The 19,236-nt window shown below is 41.1% G+C and overlaps 1 protein-coding gene across 1 annotated transcript in view; it reads right to left on the reverse strand.

The window, feature by feature from the left end:
• LOC140693409 (trafficking protein particle complex subunit 9-like) overlaps positions 1-19,236 on the reverse strand; it is a 112,625-nt gene that overhangs the window by 80,788 nt on the left and 12,601 nt on the right. Inside the window, exons 1-2 of the transcript XR_012069144.1 lie at positions 9,575-9,799; positions 8,754-8,946 (exon numbers count right to left, since the gene is read on the reverse strand). The gene's annotated coding sequence lies outside the window, so the exon portion shown is untranslated. Of the gene's footprint in view, positions 8,947-9,574 lie in introns of the transcript that reaches the window.

Consider the following 19,236-nt stretch of genomic DNA (forward strand, 5'->3'; position numbering starts at 1 on the left):
GTTACGTATATACCCATCTCTGAAAACAGCTTTGCCAGAAGCCCAAATCTTCAGCATTAATCTGCGAAGACAATTCCGGTCCCCAAGGGAAAACAAGTCTTAAGACGATGCTAAGGCCTCCAAAGACCTCTCCACGACCATCAGCCAAACTGCCTGTAGGTCTGCTGCTGCAGGCGGCTGCATGTCTGTTTTTAAAGCAACTCCTTTTGCCCTCGGGTGCTACAGTTTCCTTCTATGCCCTCCCATCTCAGGGTAAGAGCAGCCGCTGCAGAACCTTGCAGGGCAGCACTGACAAGACAGGACACAGAGGATCAGAGCTAAACTAAGCCTTCTGATGACACGAGCTTGTCACTGTGTCATCTTTAGAGATGAAGATATATATAGAGAGAGGTAGGGTGATATTGCTCAAAGTCACACAGATAATAAGTGACAAAGTCTATAACTCTGCTCCTCCCTCCAGCGTGACGCCCCAGCTGGGACGCCCACAGAGTTCTCTCGTGCCTGCCTGAACAGTCCTTTATTGTCACTCATGACTCACCACAGGGTCTGTACCTAGCCTGCCTTTTCAGCATGTTTTCCCTCCAGTCTCTTAGAAACAAGGCTGCTCGGGCCACTGTATGACTTCCGTCTCCCCGAAACCTCTGTTCTCTGGCTGGTCTTGCCTGTGCATCCGGCCTCCTGCTCAGAGGCTCTTCCCCCCTGCAGGAGGACGTTTCTACTCTCTGCAGGGACACCCCTTCAGGGGAGCCCTCTTCTCGCCATCAGCACGGCAGGTGTCCCAGGCCACACCCCGAACTGCCCCATTAGGACTGGGGGTGCCCAGGTCTGCTAGTCAGACCAGCAGACTCAGAGCCAGGGATTATGCCCGGGTCACCCTGCAAACCTACTGCCCGCCTCACAGCCCCCAGCCAGCAGGTCAGCTGGAAGTCACAGTAGGTGCCCCACCCAATCCAGAAGCCTCTTCATTTGCCAGCACCGCTGATGACTGGTCTCCAATCTTTGGTCATTTTCGCACAAAACAGCACCATCTACTGTGAAGCGGGTGGTTTTCGCTTCTGCGCACCATCCTTACTGGAAATGTTATGGGAAACCAAAACGCCTTTTTCTCAACACTTTTCTGATGACACCCTCCCACCCACAATAATCTCATGCTCAAGAGCTTTGGATCCACGTGATTTTGTTTCCCTTACGCTAAGTGGCTCAAAACACTGCGGGATTTTTTCTCTTTTGAGGGTATTTGTACTCAGTTTCTCGCCTTCAATCTGTTTTTGTCTCTCTCTTCAGTATCCCTAGGAGTTGCCACCTCTTACTCCCTTCAGCAGCCTCCCTCCCAACAACTAGTCTAGGAAATCAGCTGTGATGAGGGGCCCGGGGTCCGTCACAGAAGATGCAACTAAGACAGAGAGGCTACATAATTTGCCGAAGAAATCAGCTTCAACCCCCAACAGTGTGTGTCACGTCTCTGTTTAATTTTTATGCTAAGAAAGTTAACGTTTTGTAGATTATGTTTATAAACAGATGAAGTATGAAAATACATACAATGACACACATCAACGCTAAGATGTTCACTTACTCCACTATTTTGTTTCTATTAAAAAATTAAAAACTCCTGCAGTCAATATAGCAAATTGTTACTGGGTTTTAAATCCAGAATATAGATGGGTTAAGTGTGTCATTACTCATACTTATTTGTATGTTCACAAGACAAAAAGATTTGAAAGCCTCTCCCCCCCCCGACACACTACGGGCTCTCACCTGAGCTCCAAGGCCACACATCTAACAGCCTTTCACTTTACCCACAGCTGAAATCATCAGATTTCCCCCAGAGCTCCCGCTGCAGCTTTCCCTCCTCAGAGCACAGCAGGACCATCATTTACCTCATTAATCCACCCAGAAACCTGGGCCTTACTCCATCCTACCTTCACAGACAGCATTCATCCTTTCCTTTTTACCATCAAAACATGCCTTCAATCTGTTCGCTTTTACCCAGTGACCGTCCCACCGCTCAAGATGAAGCCACCAACACTGCCCACCTGGACTCACGAGTCTCCAAAGTGGCCCCTCAGCCACTCTCCCCTACTTGAGACAAATGGGATTGTGTCACTCCCAACCTTTTTGGACACTTTTCAAACCCACTGTTCTTAGAAGAAACTCCAATTTCTTCACCTGGTGAAGGTCTTTGCAATCAAACTGTCAGCTCAGGGAGGGCAGGACCCGCCGTCTCCCCTCGGCCCCACCCTCTGGCAGAGCATCATCTTGGGAGGACCTGCTGAGCTACACCAGCCTGTGTTCTAAACCTGGTCTTGAGTTCTTAGGAAACTGCTTCACTTATCCACACAAATCCAAGGTAGATTAGAAAGATTTTAGTTATTGAGCGAGACTATTGATTTGGGGATTTTGCACTAGCAACCTGCAAGGACATGTTCTAATGATTCTGTCTTCTTACAACAACACCCAGATTTAAGTAGTATTTGTGGAATGTCTTCAGAGTAAAAGGGACTGTACTTTTACAGTTTATGAAATTGTAACATGAACAACCCTGACAGGGTCACAAATGGAACCGCTTCACAAGTGACAGAAGACAGGTGAGAGGCATATAGCAACAGTTCACAAAGAAGGTATGAGTAAAGTTGTTTCTCCAACCCCCGAAAAATTTCCTCCAAGAACCGAAAACTCTGAATTTTGAAAGTAAAATACTATCATATAAAGAAATAAAATAAATAATCCTCTTCATCAGGGTGTTAAGATCTGACTGCAGAGTTTTCAGCAGGCCACACTGAATCCTAGCACAGAAAAATCTGATGGACTAGTGGTGAGTAAGTTCCAGGAAAACGGCAGCAATTCCTCCACTTGTAAGAGGACACACACTCACTTGTTGAAGGTGATTGTAAACCACATGCTGAAGAAATTCAGAAGATTCAGGCACCGCTTCTAGATGGTGATGACACGGAAGGACGGCTTGGATGCATGCTTCTAACTGAGTCACCGGCATTCTTACACTGCAGGGGGAAAAGGAGGCCCTCAGCCAAGAGCAGAGATTTTCCTGTCATGCCTCCCAGGCCATGCCTCGGGGACTCAGTGTCCTGTATCCGTCCGGCCCCAGGCAAGGACCCGCAGCGTGGCCCACCCAAGCAGGAGGGGCACTGTGCTTGAGAAAGCCCATCCCAGATGGGAGCAAGAGTGGCTGGTGGGGTTGTGTTAACCCATAAATGCTCATAGAAATACACCTGCATACATTCAAGTGATAAAATTAAGGGTAGCAGGCTATTTAACAAAATTTCAATTGTCAGTTTTAATGTTACCATTCCTTTTCTCTTGCCCCCTGCACTCTGAGACAGGCTTACGCTCTCTCACACCTGCAGCTCTGATGCAATAGTTGTGAAATCATTTTACTTTGCTGCAAGTGTCTTTGCTCCCCGTGTCGCTGTGACTGTCGTCTCTTAACACAGTCAGGTGTCTTCCTGGATCTCTCCCTGATTTCCTTCCTCCTGCTTCTCAGATCCTGAGATAAAGAACAGGTGAAGGCACATGACTAGAAAAGGCACTGTGGACTTGACCAAAGTCCTCAGTGACCCCCTAGGTGAGTGCTGCCCTTACCTTCGATTCTCAAGGTTCTGCCCAGGGTGACATCCAGACCGGAGAGAGTCTTGGGCCCATTTAAAAGCTGTGTGGCTTGGGTGCGGGAAAAAGTGCAGGAGCTGGTTCTGTAGCCGGGCCCCTCCCCACCTCTGCTCATCTCTTACCCGAGGCCCCGCTGCCAAGCCCCCAGGCTCCCTGAACTTCTGTCCTTCTCTTCTACTCTACTCCAAGCCCTTTTCCTCTTCCTTTATTCCCTGGTTATCCCCAGCTGGAGTGATTTTTCCATCAGAGTATCTGAAAAAATTTTCTGCAGCTGAAAAAGAGGTCTGACGAGGTCAATGCACCTATGCTGGTTCCTGAAGAGAGCCCCTGTTTAGGGGCACTCTCACCAACAGTCACGGGACATCAGACATGTTGCAGGGTCGGCCACCCCCAACAAGAGTTTGCTGTGACACCAAGGAATGCACAGCATCCCTGTCACAAAGGTGTATTTGACACACTTATCCGTTATTAAGAAGCAAAAGTAAAAAAAATTTGCTCATGTTTCTTACTAAAATTATTTATGAGGTAGAAAAAGAGATTGCAATACAAAAGAACAAATTTGACTCCATGTTAGATGTGTTCAATTATTTTTAAACCTGTACCCTGTTTTCTAGGCTCAGACTTGATATCTCTGCACCTTTTGTAAAAGAAAGTTGCCTTTAGCTTGAAATATCCAGGCTAGGCTATTGTCCGGGCTCTGATCTTTAAGGATGTTAGCTCTTCTACACTTATGTAGAGATGGCAAGTTGCAAAATAGAGAATAACCTTTGTTTTATTTTGGAGGGTTTACGGGGGCACCATAATTTGACCGACATGGACAGCTGCAAGTACACAGGATTACAAGGAGAAACAATTTGTACAGCAAGAAGTTTGCAACAACCAACCACATCCCCAGCGCTTTTTAGTATAAAAGGAGACTGAATTCTGACTTGGGGTAGAGAGTTCTCCTGGATATCAGTATGCCATTTTCTGGGTATGCCAGCTTTTCAAATAAAGTCACTATTCCTTACTCCAACATCTCATCTCCCGATTTATTGGCCTGTCATGCAGCAAGCAGAACGAGTTTGGACTTGGTAACAAAATGACTGCATTAGAGGTAGTATGTCTCCACTGTTTCCTCATTTCCAGTATGTCACAGCCTATCAATTTTATATGCTGTTTAACAACACAACCAAAATACCTATTATACGGAATTGATTCCACGGAAATAAAATTATTTCTACTCCTTCAAAACTTTTTTCTTTTCTATTTTATTTTGTTTTGCTTATTGAAAAGAAAATTCAAATCATTTATTTCACGTATTTTTATAGCTACATATTGTAAATACTACAAAGATATTTAAATTGCAATAAAAATTGTCCGTATATTAGTATAAAGATATATACACAATCAATGCAGATTAGGAAAGGAGTGGATATTTACTGAATATCCACTGCACATCCAGTCTTTTACAAGCATATCCTGGAATATAAGCTCTGTTATTCATGGGCCCCCCACCCCCATTCTCACTGCCAAGACCCTTAGTAATCAACTACCAAGGCATAAGCATAGAACAACGCGATCATTATTTTAGGTATAAATGAGGGAATTAGCTCATTCAATTCTAGAACAGAAACCTTAAAATAAATACTGAACTTATTTACAGATAAAGACAATTGGACACAAAGAAGTACAGCTTCTCCCCCCAAGTCACAAAGATAATAACTAGTAAAGGCAAGATATGAACTCATCTGCCTGATTCTAAAAACTAACGTGGAAATCCCATTCGACTCTGGAGGGTCCAGCAGCACAGCCTATCACCGTATCTTTGTTCAGATCTAGCTTTAGACAACCTGAGACAGCACACCATTCCTATGGAACTCGAGGGCAAATGATAACAAAAAGGATTTTATATTCAGTAGTTACTTAGGTCTCATTTATATAAAGTGTCAGCAGGTCAGCAGAAAACTCTGGAAAATATGAGTGGGTCCAGAGTTTTTGCTGATAAGAAACTCAATCTATCAGGATAGAGTGACCTTCCCATGAGAGGTCTCATGAACATAAACTAAAGGCAGCTGAGCAATGAAAAGTAGCAAGACCATGGAACTCAAGAAACAACGATCCCTGCCATCCCCTTCCCAGTTGCCTCCTCACCCTTGTGGACAAGATGGCAGAAGACCCAGGTTCTTGTCCAAGTTACACCAACATGGATTCTCACCCATAAAATGTTACAACTCTATGCTGCCTTAAGCCTTTTCCAACTCAAATATGATGACACCAATATCTCAGAAGGATGTCTATGTCTCCACTTTCTCTCTTCTATTAGGAGACTATATCTATGTCCAAAAAGCAGAAATCCAATTAAAAGCACCATGCACAAAGCCTGGTGAAAGTCTACATAACAGACTTTGTCCTCACGCTCAGTGAATGAAAACTCATAAAAAGTGGTCCTTCTCCCTCTGCAAGTGGGAGGTAGCCTGATTGTGTGTTTGTGTGTGTGTGTGTGCGCGCGCGCGCATGTGTGTGTGTAAGTCAAATACAATGTATTCTGGGATGTGTACAGATTTTTTTATGTTACTCTCATTTCATGAGGATGAGACAACCTTTAAAGTAATTTGAATCTAGTGTTCTGAGAGAGTCTCAGGCTGTTTTGGTGGAGGAGGGGAAAGGGGAAAGTAAAGGAGGAAAGAAGTAAATGAAGCAAAGGAGTAAGAATACTGCTAAGGAAAGGCAAGACATTAATTTTGTTCCTACTTGCATCACACACAAATTAGGGACCAACTTTCCCCCATGTCTTGTCAAGCACTGAGTTGTAGAAGAAGAGGCGACAGCCCATTTCTCACTGAGCTTGTGACTGTACGTGGCATCTTATAGACATAAATTATTTACCCTGATCAAACACTCTAGCAGCAGGCCGTAATTCTCCTATTTTGAGAGACAGGAAAACAAGAATTGAAAGAGGGTATATAACTTGACAAAAGTCAGAGGACCAGTAAACTAAAGAGGATGATTTCAAACTCAGATCTGAATGCAGAGTCTGATCTTCCCACTCCCATGTTTCGAAAATCCTTAACACAGGCTCCCCAGCTCCTCTGCATTGATCCTGGCACCAAGCATTTCCCATGGCGATGGTCTCCACTTCACACAGACACAGCGTTCTGTGCAGCCAATAACCTCCAATCGACCTTGATAATCTACCTGCCACGCCCACCAGTCTTCACCATACAGGCAGGAAAGCTGGCTTTTAAGTGCATCCAAAGCCATCCCTGGTTTATCCTGGACTCTTCAGCGGCTTTTCCAGTGTAAAGGCAGCCATGAAAGTGCTCACAGTTTGTACATGAGCCACACTACCTCTCTCCATCTGTCTCCCCACCTATACTACTTAGCTATGACCATTTTGAGAATATTACAAATTTTTAAAAACAGAAAAGAAAGGATTCTGTAACAAGTATTTAATACTTACAAGTTTAAATGAGAAGTTACAAAGTGAGTATTCACAAACCGAATCTGCCTTCCTAGGTGTCAGTTTTAACAGTTAAAAAACATAAGAGCAAAAAATTCTCACTTACAAAATTAACAAAAACATCAACAATAATATGGAATAAACTCAAAAACAATGCCCATGTTGTACATGCAGAAAGTACAGGAATGTACTGAGGGGTGAAGTAAGAGGTGTGAATGTAGAGACATCAACATATTGTATGGAGGAAAGCAGTTTTGTAAAGATGTACGTTCTCCTAAAGATAATTCAAAACTTACTAAATAATCCCATGACAACGCTTATCTGTTTTTTTTTTTAACTAGAAAAAAGTAGTTTAGAATTCTTCAGGAATAATAAAGTCATAATACTAGCCAAGAAAATTAGGGATGGAAAAAAAATCAAAAAAATTGTGCTGTCAGATATTAAATAAGTTTTTACAATATGTAAGATATAGTGCTGGAGTAAGAACGTAAGATTGACAGAAATTAACCGCGTTCTCAAAAAGAGACTCTAGTGTACATAAGTATTTTTTACAGGTGGGATTTCAAATCAAAGAGCAAAGTATGAATTCAATAATTGTCTTGGGACAATCAGAGAATCCCCTGGAAAAAACAAATTCTATTCCAGTCATTATGACAACAAGAAAAATTCCAGATAGTGATGTAAATATTAGAAAGTACTAGTAACAGCAAATACAATCCTTTGCTCATATTAATTCAACTTCTCCTCAGTATAACAAGTACCATTATCATCTCCAACTTACAGATTAAAAATATCTACACAAGAGCTTTATAACATTATAAGAAAGTATTTCTAAGAATAATATCAAGGATAAAACCCAAAAAGAAGACAATTACTACCTTAAGATTAGTTTGGGCCACAATAAAAATGAACCTACTGAACAAAATGAAAGGCTAGAAATTACAAGAAAAAGCTCTGTGATACATGTTGATGAAGACATGGGGTTAATGTTCATAACAAACAAAGAGCTGTCACAAAGCAACAAGAAGCTCCCTCACTTAAATGTGTGCAAAGGACAAAAGGGATCATTCACTTTTTAAAAGTCAAATGGCTAATGAGTGAAAAATGCTTAATACATCACTGGCGATCAAGTGCAAACTAAAACAATGAAAAAGCAATTTTGCTCATCATATTGGCAAATATTTTTAAAAGATATTCTAGCTAGTGTCCATCTTTGAGAGAACAAACTGTGAGCGATCTTTTTGGAGGACGACATGTCAATGGATATGTAAACTCTGAAAAACTTTTGTACACACAGACTGATCTCCACTTTTAGGAATCATTTCATTTAGAAAAAAATCAGTTCAAAAAGATGTACTCATCAGAGCATTTACACAGCACTGTTTACAATGGTGAGAAGAAAAGCTGAAGTGAAATCATATCCAGCAATAGAGAATTGGTTCCATAAGTTATTCTACATCATTACATTCCCCACTGGAGAAGGAATTCCTAGTCAATTGAAAGGGCCTGTGATGCATGTAATTGTCACATCCAGGGACTAAATTTCCAGAAACCTTAACTAAAGGAATACTTATACAAGATCACAGGAATATTTGTACAAGAAGTATGCCAGTCAAACACCCTTTCTGACAGTGGAAGATGGAGAAAACTTAAGTGTCCACCATCAAGACAATGATGTGGTAAATCACGGCGAGCTTTCGGCACTAAAGTTCTGGTGTTTCGGCGTGGTCCAAGGCCTTGTCCACAGTACTCTCCCACGAAAGGTGTCCTTGCACAAGAGACCAAACCTGCACATCAGGAGACCCCTCCACTCTATCTGAAAGGACCGGGTGAGTCTGGAGGGGGAGGACGTCTATGAAATACCCCTGAGTGAATAAAGCGAGCTGCAGAAAACATATAGTATGGTCTTATTTTTCAATAAAGCATATATATACACACACATATACATAGATTTCTCATATACGTGTATGTATGTATGTGTATATATATATGACATTGGCATAAAGGTCATGAAATATATTCACCACATTGTCAGCAGTTTTTACTCTCAGGAAAAAAGGGGAAGGGATGTAGGGGCCTTTCGGTACAACCACAGTTCTCTTTTCAGTATTTCAGTTACATATACATGGAATTTAAAAGTTTATTTACTCCGAAGTAAAATGGACGATGCCTCCACAAGACAGAATGCTATACTGGTCATTAAAAATCATGCCATGGGAGACAGAATATTGTAGAAAAACGTGTAATAAGCCGAATGGAAAATGGAGGTCTCCACACAGTTAACAGGCACAGAGTGCTTGCTCGTTTTTATGACAGAGGTAATACACACTGATGAAAAGAACAGAAAAAAGATATTAAAGTGTTAATTATAATCTCTGAGTAGTGGAACTAGGATAGACACTTTTGCCCCTTTTTTCAGACTTTTATATTAAATACACATTATTTTTCATCTGAAAAAAGCATTTTTAGACGTCTAGTACCACACATAGAAAAAAATACACGAGTACTTACAGAAACAAATAACTAGGAGACACCGTAGCAACGTCACACATTGTAGAACGGGCGATCCTGAATAACACCACACAGTTACATAAGGACCCACAAAGTGAGAGCACCTGCTGTAACAGGGCGTGGCCCCCTTCTATTTGTCAGTTGTGTCTTCAGGGCTGAGGCAGTTCTCAGCACGGCCAGTGTCAGTGCTGGTGTCTGGATGGATGCCACTGAAGGTGAGGGCACCTGCAAGCCGAGAGGAAGAACAGAAATCATCCTCTGCTTTTTCTGTCTTGTTTCTTTGTTACTTTTAAAGAGAAGCGTAAATAAGATAAACTGAATCTTCCCTACTGAAATTTCAGTAATGAAACCGTTTTTAAAGTGTTCACAACTTATATTCTGCCTATGACTGTCTTTTCAACAAAGCATCATATTTATTAAATGTTAATTAACTCAGTTAATTAACTACCTGTTGAAACCTATTAAAGAGCATGAAATGCACTATGTAAAACTACCACGCCTGTGGTGACTACCTTATTTGTCTTGACAGCAGTGCAGTCAGCCCCCACCATCCCGTGGCCCTGAGCTCCTGATGCTGGAAAGAGATCACGCTGCCGCCTCAGATGGAGAGAAAAGGTGAAAGCATTTTCTGAAATCTACAGCACTGATAAAACATGACTGACAAATCCCAGGTTCCTTTGACGCTATCATTTTCTGTTTCTGGCCAACACCTGTCAATGAGCAGAATCACCCTATTCCCGAGCCATGGGACTCACGTGGGAAGCAATTTTGGAGAAATTTCCAGGAATAGAATGTAACCAACTATACATAGAACTCTGAAAAAGAAAAGATGCAATACTCTGATTTTGGAAGACACCCAAAATATTCTCCTAAACATTAGTAGCTGGAAAAGCTGGGCTTCTCCTAAGCCACTTATTTATTTCACAGCCAGTGAGCATCTCCCACAAATCCTGCTTCACTGTGTATGCTGGGAGCCACAGGCATACTGCTGCTGTCGATCTTATCAGTCACAAGGCAGAGGAGTGTTTCTCACTCCTGCAACCCTCACACAGGCTCACCTCCTAACCTCACTGTCTGAACTTGACCCCATTTTCTCACCTGTTTATTTGGTATCTGTTCTTCTGTAAGCTGCTTGAAATGCTATTTGGAACAAGTCAGAAGAATGAGTGGGTAGATAAATGGACAGATGGACAACTGAGAGATTGGAAGACAAACAGAGAGACTCCAAGAAAAGGGGAACAAAGAAAATTTCCTATTGCAAAACCCTCTTCTAGTCAGGGAAGAAAACCACCACTGAGAAATGTGAAGAGGCAGGTAGCTTAGGACTGTTTCCTGGATTCCATGAAAAGTCACACCAAGAGATGAGAGGGTAGAACTATAAATAATAAAAGAAAAAGAACATGCATGCTTGAAAAATATATCTACACTATGTACTTTCTAAAGAATAGATTCAAATCAGCACGGCCCAATAACACAATCCTTGGGTATTTACAGAAGTGAGAACCCCATCTCCAAACCACAAGGCATCCCTTTGGAGCACTGAGAGTCTACACGGGGCAGTCATAAAGCTGTCACCGCAAAAGCTATGTGATCCTGCAAATAGGAGGAACGAGCAGCTGTGCTCGGGCTGCCCACGCACTTCATTTACACCCCACAGCACCTCTACGGGTGGGGGACGCCTAGGGAGCCCAGTCTCTGCAGGACAGAAAACTAGTCCTGGAGAGGCTAAGCCGACCTACCAGTTCTCCATCTCACATGACTGGTCACTCCAGAGCAGGGCTTGAACTCGGACCCACGTTTTTAACCACAGTACTACCGAGCTTTATGTGCTTTTTATGTGTATAATACATTTGTTTCTGGCATGAAAGTGTATTTAATAAATGATTGGTTGTCTTGTCTATCTCATTAGCACAAAATCTTAATACTGTTGAATTTTACTCTTTTCCCCTGGAGAAAGGAACTGAAAGAGTGGTGGTCAGAATGAGGTGGGGCTCCATTCTTTATCTGTTACCTCATCTCATCCAAGTCCCCAAACAGGGAGAAGGAGCAAATGTTCTCTTCATCTTTTAAAGAGAGAGCTCCACTGATGGTGACTTACTCAACTCCAAAACCAAGTCTGGGGGAAGAGCACATGCAGCAACGAAAGCAGTATCACCTGTAGGAAGGCGAAAAGAGCTCAGGGGATGGCTCAGGGTTCAGCCTAATTTAATTTCAATCGATAAAAGAATAACACAATCTAAAAATACTAGCATGCAATGGATTTTCTCTTTCTTGATATCTAGCAAGTTTCCACAGCCCACATGTAACATTATCATGAAATAGTGAAAGGTAGAGTCCACAGACAAGGAAAATCAATGCCACAGGCAGGCTGAAACCCAGGCTGGAGGAAAGGAAGATAAAGGGCATAGTTAAGAAGAGGGGAAAGTCTGGGAAAAAGAAATCATCACAAGGACTCTCAAGCATCATCCAACAATCATAAAATCATTCATTCAAGACAGAGTTATTTAGGTCCTATTTTGTGCAAGATTTTACAGCGGGCAAAGAAAGACCGCAGCATAAATGGTGTCAGCAAGTGGCGGGGCTATAATACAATTCGAATCCCGGTACCTTGCACACTTGTCCTTAGTGTAAATGCAAAAAAATAAAGTAAAATAATACTATGTAAACTCTACGCAATCTTGAAAAAAAATAAATAAGACCTAAATAGCTGGACAGACATACCACACAGATTCCTGGATCAGATGACAGCGCTCTTGGGATGGCAGTGCTCCCCAGAGCGATCCTTATACCCAACGTGTTCTCGATCACAATCCCAGCGGGCTCCTCTGCAGTAACTGACTAGCTGCTGCTACAATTCAAATGGGAATTCGAGGGTCTCAGTAATCAGAACGTACTTGAAAAAGAAGAACAAAGTGAGAGGACTTGTAATTCTCAATTTCAAACCTTACAACTGTATCTCCAGGTGAGATTAGGGGCCATTTTTAAGTTATTACTGTGTTTATCCTTATTTTCTAAATTCTGTACAATGAATATACCTGTTAGAATAAGAAAAATTTAAAGTAAGGTATCTTTTAAAGCATGCACAACGATTCATTCATTGGGAAGAAAATTATTTTAACTATAAAGAGGTAAGCAAATATCTAGTGAAAAAGGACAACTTAAAAACAAGTGTGCATTTACAATTTTCATAAATTGAAAACTGAAAAGCACAAACACATCAAGTTTCTAGGGAGACTGGTGAAATACATTAACAGTTATTTTCAAAAATTCTAATTGAACAATGAAAACTCAAAGGGAAAATCCTGATTGACAGCCAACTGCAAACACGTGGATAGCAAAGGCCTAGAAATCACAGTTCCTTTAAATCTGCTACTAACTCAAAAGGAGAGGAGATTCCTCACTGAGGGGACAGTGGAATCCCTCGCATAAGACAGGATACACAGTACAAACGGCACAAGATACGGGGGTGATTTTCTTAGAAGAATTCTAAAGTTACAAAATTGCCAAAAAACTATATAAACACTGACAGACAGATTAAAACACACAGTCATGTATATTACATGTAAACATATGAAGTCTGCTCCCATGTTGCATAGGAATACAATCATATTTGTTCAATAATGGGCACTGATTAATTTATCCCAGGTAGAATATTTCAACTAAAACAAATAATCAATATAACACTCATTTTGTCAAATCTACTTGATAAGTTACTCTGCTATGTAACCATATATCTAAGATATATCTAAAATCAGTGAAAAAAATCTTTGTATGGTATTTGAATTCTTCTCAAAATTCCAAGCTTAATTTTAAAATAGATCTGAGCAGTATTTCTATATTATCTTTTCCCTTGTGAAATGAACAACAGAGTCTGTTGTCAAAATTCTGTCCTACAATGATTCATGAGCACTGTATCCTCAGAAAACTGCTAGACAGCAAGGCACGATCCAGACACTGTGACCAAACAAATGAAACACAAGGAAGACAGTGACCCTATTCTGGAGAGCTTATATTATGTGCCAACACAGGGGTTTATATTTGATTGGTTTGATTGGGTAGCAAAATAAAATCAATCAAGTACTTTCTTCTTTGAGCATTCTGTAAGTCATGACTGTTTTTAGTTTCATGAGCAGGAAAGACTTAAGCATGACTTGATTAGGTCAACTAGCAACAATCATCACTGGAGAGTGAGTAATAAAGAAGTTAACTGACAGCAATGCTTCTGCCTACATGAGACCTAAAATAAATCTACACTGATATCTGAAAGGAAAATGAGGAGATGAGGTTCCCAATGAGAAAAGAAACTAACAAGGAATCAGAAAAGAAAGACATTTTCATTAACGATTCCAGGCAGTAGTGGAGCATGGTGGTGAAGAGCACAGATGCTGGGGACAAACATGAGGGTCTGAACTCCCACAGCACTTGGTAGCTGTGACACTGATATGTCAGTGAAATTCTCCGCATCTCAGTCTTCTATCCATAGACTGGGGACAACAACAGCACCCGTCTCCTAGAACGGTCCTACGAATTAAGTTATTTTATATATACAAGTTTAAATAAAATACCTCAGATTTTAAGTAATACCCCAAAAACACAAGGAACAAAGAAAACAGAGATAATTTGGAGTTCATCAAAATTTAGAACTTTGCTTCAAAGGGCACCATCCAGAAAGTGAAAAAACAACAGAGAGGAGAAAATTTTTTCAAATCATTTATCTGATTAAGAATTTGTATCTCCAAATTAAAAGAAAAACAAACCTACAACTCAACAATAAAAAGGCAACTCAATTAAAAGAAGGATAAAGGATCCGAAAAGGTATTTTTCTAGGAAAATATACAAATGGCCAATAAGCACAATGAAACGATGTTCAATATCATTAGCTGTAATGGAAATCAAGTCAAAACCACTAGGAGAAACCGCTTCACACTCACTACAATGGGTTATAATCAAAAAAACTGTAAAAAGCACTAATGAGAACACAGAGGAAGCGGAGCACGCAGCCCTTTCTGGTGAGGACGTAACACAGCGTGGCCACTTTGGAAAACGTCCTGGCACGTCCTCAGAGATTTGAACATTTGGTTTATGAAAGACCCAGCATTTCTGCTCTCTGGTCACACACGTAAGAGAAGTGAAAACAAATGTCCACATAAAAACTTCTAAAGAAATATTCACGGCGCCATTACTCATCACAGCCAAAAAGCAGAAACAACACAAATGACTATCACCTGATGAATGGGTAAACAGTGGGGCCCATGTAGTCAGTAGAATATAATTCAGCAATAGCAAAGCATAGAGTACTGACCCAGGCCACAACGTGGACAAACATTGAAAACGTTACCCAGTGTGAAAGAAGTCAGTCACAATAGACGGTTCCATTTACATGAAATGACTCATTTTACATGAAATGTCCAGCACAGGTAAATCCACAGAGAGAGAAGAGTGGCTGCCTGGGGCTGGGGGAAGATGGGGAAGTTGGGAATGACTGCTTGTGCATGCTTGGGCTTCCTGTTGGGAGATGAAAATGTTCTAAGATTGACTGGGATGCACAATTCTGGGCATAGAGTAAAAACCACTGGTGAATTGTATTAAAACTGTTAAGAACAAAAGCACCTCGGGCCAGTACCTTCAAATAGTAAATGCAAATTGCTAACTTTTATTAGAGGAAGAAGAAACTGCCCTCAGCATGAAAGCAGGAGATCAGCAAATGGGGGTTAACTGAAATTGGACAAGAGCATTTCATTTGAAACAGTTGCTGAGTGTACACGAAATATTCAGAAATAGGAAAATCAGCTTGACATCACGAAGAAGCATTCTGCTTCAAATGCAGATCAAGGATTTGGCAATTCCAGCTGCTACAAATGACAGAGAAGAAACCTGGTTTTAAAAACAAGCACCAGAGCCAACAATGAGATGGTGGTGAGGAAAACAGGCGGCCAGATATCTGGAAAAGTTTTCTACAAATAATTACTTCACTGAAAATTAAAAAAAAAAAATGACAGTGATGCAATGCTGTGCTGGCCTCACGTGAATGGAATTCCTCCGGTGCTCGACAGTTCTGTAACCCCGAATGCGAGACTCAGGAGAATCAGCATGGCTCCTGGGAGTCCCCAAGTGACTGCCCACCAGCACGCTGACCACCATCACATCTGCCAGTGTTGTATTGTAGAGAAGAGATCAACTTCTAAAAAGCCCAGGAAATGTTGACAAGTGAAGAAAAGATTGCGGTCAGTCCTGGGACAGAGGCCCTGAGAGCAGAGGCCAGAAGGCTGCAGGTGAACTGGAGTGGCCCTGGGGCAGGAAAGGACCACGGAGGAGCAGATCTTAATCCTCTACTCTCACTCCCTCAGGTAGGAGAGATAAAGTCTGCATCCTTCTCACATGGAACTGTGGGTTCCGGCGGGCAGGAGTCTTACCTAAAGGGAATGATTACTCAAGACTCTGTGAGAAAAGCCGAGAAAGCGAGAGGTATTAGGGAGCCAACTCTACGAGCCTCTCAATTGCTCCCATATTTATTGTGTATAATCAAAGGAAAAATTCATTAACAGCTCTGTGATAGTAAGCAGGAACTTGGGGAAAGAAGGGATGAGACAGAGATTGTTGAATCCACAATGAGTAAAAAGGCTTAGTGTATCTTTAGGGAAGTCATGGGGTGAGGGGAATAAGGTACAGTTTTTAGATATGTGAATTACAAAGCAGACCACCAGACCAGCTGGGTCCTTGTTTTGGGGATAATAGACAATCTAACTGCACACTAACCCAGAGTTTATAGCTGAGGGCCAGGGTCATTGCTTTTCAATGAGCAGAGTGCTATCTAAAACCTCAATTATGAAAGCAAAGCATTGTCTCTGCTTTTTAAGGAAAGGAGAAAGGAGTGAGAATGCACAGGCACTTGCCTGCAAAGCAGATACTAAGCATATATTTTTCTTCTTAAATTTGACAGGCGGCTGGGGTCTGTTAAAATTTGTTAACATAATCATGGGCTCCCACATGGAACCATTATGGAGGACAACCTAGGGTGACAAATCCTGGCTCTGGGCCTTTTCCTGCCAACTTCAGCCACTCTAGCAGGGTCTAGTCACATCCCTGAATAACGATCCTACAGAACCACACGCACTCTTAATTCCTGGTGCTTGAAATTTAATTTTAGCTCTACACAACTTAAAGTAGAAAAGTTTCATAAGAAAAAGGTATTATATTCACTTTATATCTCATCATAGGACTGATTTTTCTGATTCCTCTAAGCTGCTTCTTCTTGGTAATGCACCTAATTCTGCAGGTGAATTCAGTACTTTCCTTTAGGCATAACTAGCCTGTTTGGTCTCGTTAACTTCTATTGGTCAAATACCGATACACTTCATTGATATCATTGTTCATCAATTTCAGCTGGGAGTAGAGGGAGTATCACTTTGTTCCTCAGCCAACCCTCAACTCTTTATCATCAGCAACTCAGGCCTCCGGAAAACAGAAAAAAAGCATTTGTTTCCCTTCTACACTTTCAAGAAACCCAACAGGATACATCAGCCTGGAGAAAGACTTCATCACAAATGTTAAAACAAAAATCTATAAACCTGAAGCAACTGCATCTCCGAATCATGACACACAATGACATGAGAGTATGGGTGTCAGGCACAAAGCATGCATGAGCCTGACCACCTCATTTCTATTTTTCAAAGGAATGAAGGTTTTCCTATTTTTTATTATCACTCTGTCATTGTTTCTGATTAAGCCAAAAACTAGTTTATGAAATAATTAAGCACTGCAACAAAAGATTTTTGTTGTATCAATGACAGAAGGCATTCAGAGGGGTTAGGAAAACCCACCTCTCTAAAAAATGCAAAATTTCCTCCCCTGTGAAGAACACATATACAAAATGCAACAGAGAATTCAGACTCTTGTGGAGAGGAGCAAAAGCCACAGAAACAAAGCAAAGTCATTACTATGAGTCAATTCAAAATTCACTGGACAATCATGTTCAATGCATTCAATGAAATTTAAGGGCACACTGCAAACCATTCACTTAATGATCTGCAGGCTAGGGGAAGAATTTCTCTCTTTAACAGACAACAGTAATCAATAGGGTGCCCCACCAAACAAGGACCAAAGAACAATCAGGTTTTTAACAGTTCTGATAAATCAGCATGTTCTAAAGATCAAAATCCAGAAATTTTAAACATTCATTCACACCACAATGAAACAAGCACTTAAAAAAACAAAAAAAAAACCCGCAGAAACTAAGCACATAAATCATGTACCTGGATAAATGTGAACATCATGCACTGCTTGAAGAAAGAACAGGCTATAGCCTTTTACTTGAAAAAAAAAAACTACATTTAAAGTTAAATGCTAAAATACATTTCATCATTCATGTTGCCTTGAAAAATCTGAGGCACTTGTCTCTAATCAGAAAAGCAATTCTATGTAATAGTATGTTACAATTCAGTGTCAGTTTGCTTTAGAAGAAAAGAGAAAAGAAAAGCTACTGTTTCTCATATCCTGCATTAAGTGTGAAGTGCCTCCCTGCCTTTCTCCTCCCATTTCCTAAGCTCACGCTCCCCAACCCTTCTGAAACAAGTATTAGAATGACTTATTCCCACCAATATGCCAAATGACAAAAGAATATCAATTTATTTGTGTAAATATATGCCTACATCTTAAAGTAGAGGAGAAATATATCAGAAGTCTATATGGAACTTCTTTCTACCTTCCTGAAATCACACACACAAACGTTCACACAGACACAGACATATTCCCCCTGGATTACTGGGCACTTCACAAGCTTAGGACCTAAAACTTTTACAAGATAACTTTGTAGTTAGTTTAAAATACAAAACTGTCAGCTTTTGAAAGCCTAGATCATCTGCTAAACCATCCAAATATCAAAGAGACCCAATTAGCCTTCTCTGTAGAATGTAATTTTCCATGATGGCAAAACAGACCATAAGAATTACTGGATCCAAGTCTCATGTTTATCACTAGCTATGATCGTTCTTCAGCACATTAACAGATTCAGAATTGTATGTCCCAACAAAATTTATTCTTATTGAAATAGCATACGTGTTCAATTGCCTATACAGAGACTAGGTCCCATGATGGTGTTTAAGAGCTATTTTGTTTATTGCAATATTTATTTTTAAGTGCAGAGAAGGAGGGCGGGTGTTGCTCAGTTGAAGACCACCTGCTTAGCATGCACAATGTCCTGGCTTCAGTCCCCAGTACCTCCAAAAAAATAAATAAAAATAAGTGCATATTTAAAAATAAAAGTTAAGGTATAAAAAAATGCAGACTAAAATCACTGCAATCTAGGACCCACAATTACAATAAAAAACAAGTGTTTCTATCAAATATTGACTATATGCCAATCACAGACACAATCACAAATCACACCTGACAACCATCACGTGTGATTCTCAGCAACCCTACTAAGTAGACACGGATGAGGAACCCGGCTCTGCGGATGAGGAGACGGAGCTCGGAGGAGCCGGGGACACTGACCGTCCTGCTCCCCGTGACACCGCGTCAGCCCAGGGCAAGCGCTGACGGAGCTGCTCTGAGGGGACACCCAGCTGCATGGAACCTTGGGGCACTGACGGCTCCCAGAAAACACTAAAAATTGTTCAGTGAGAAACCAGCTCAAATATATTACACTGTGCCGCATCCTTTAA

This window comes from Vicugna pacos, unplaced genomic scaffold (assembly GCF_048564905.1).
Source record: "Vicugna pacos unplaced genomic scaffold, VicPac4 scaffold_19, whole genome shotgun sequence".
Taxonomy (NCBI): Eukaryota; Metazoa; Chordata; class Mammalia; order Artiodactyla; family Camelidae; genus Vicugna; species Vicugna pacos.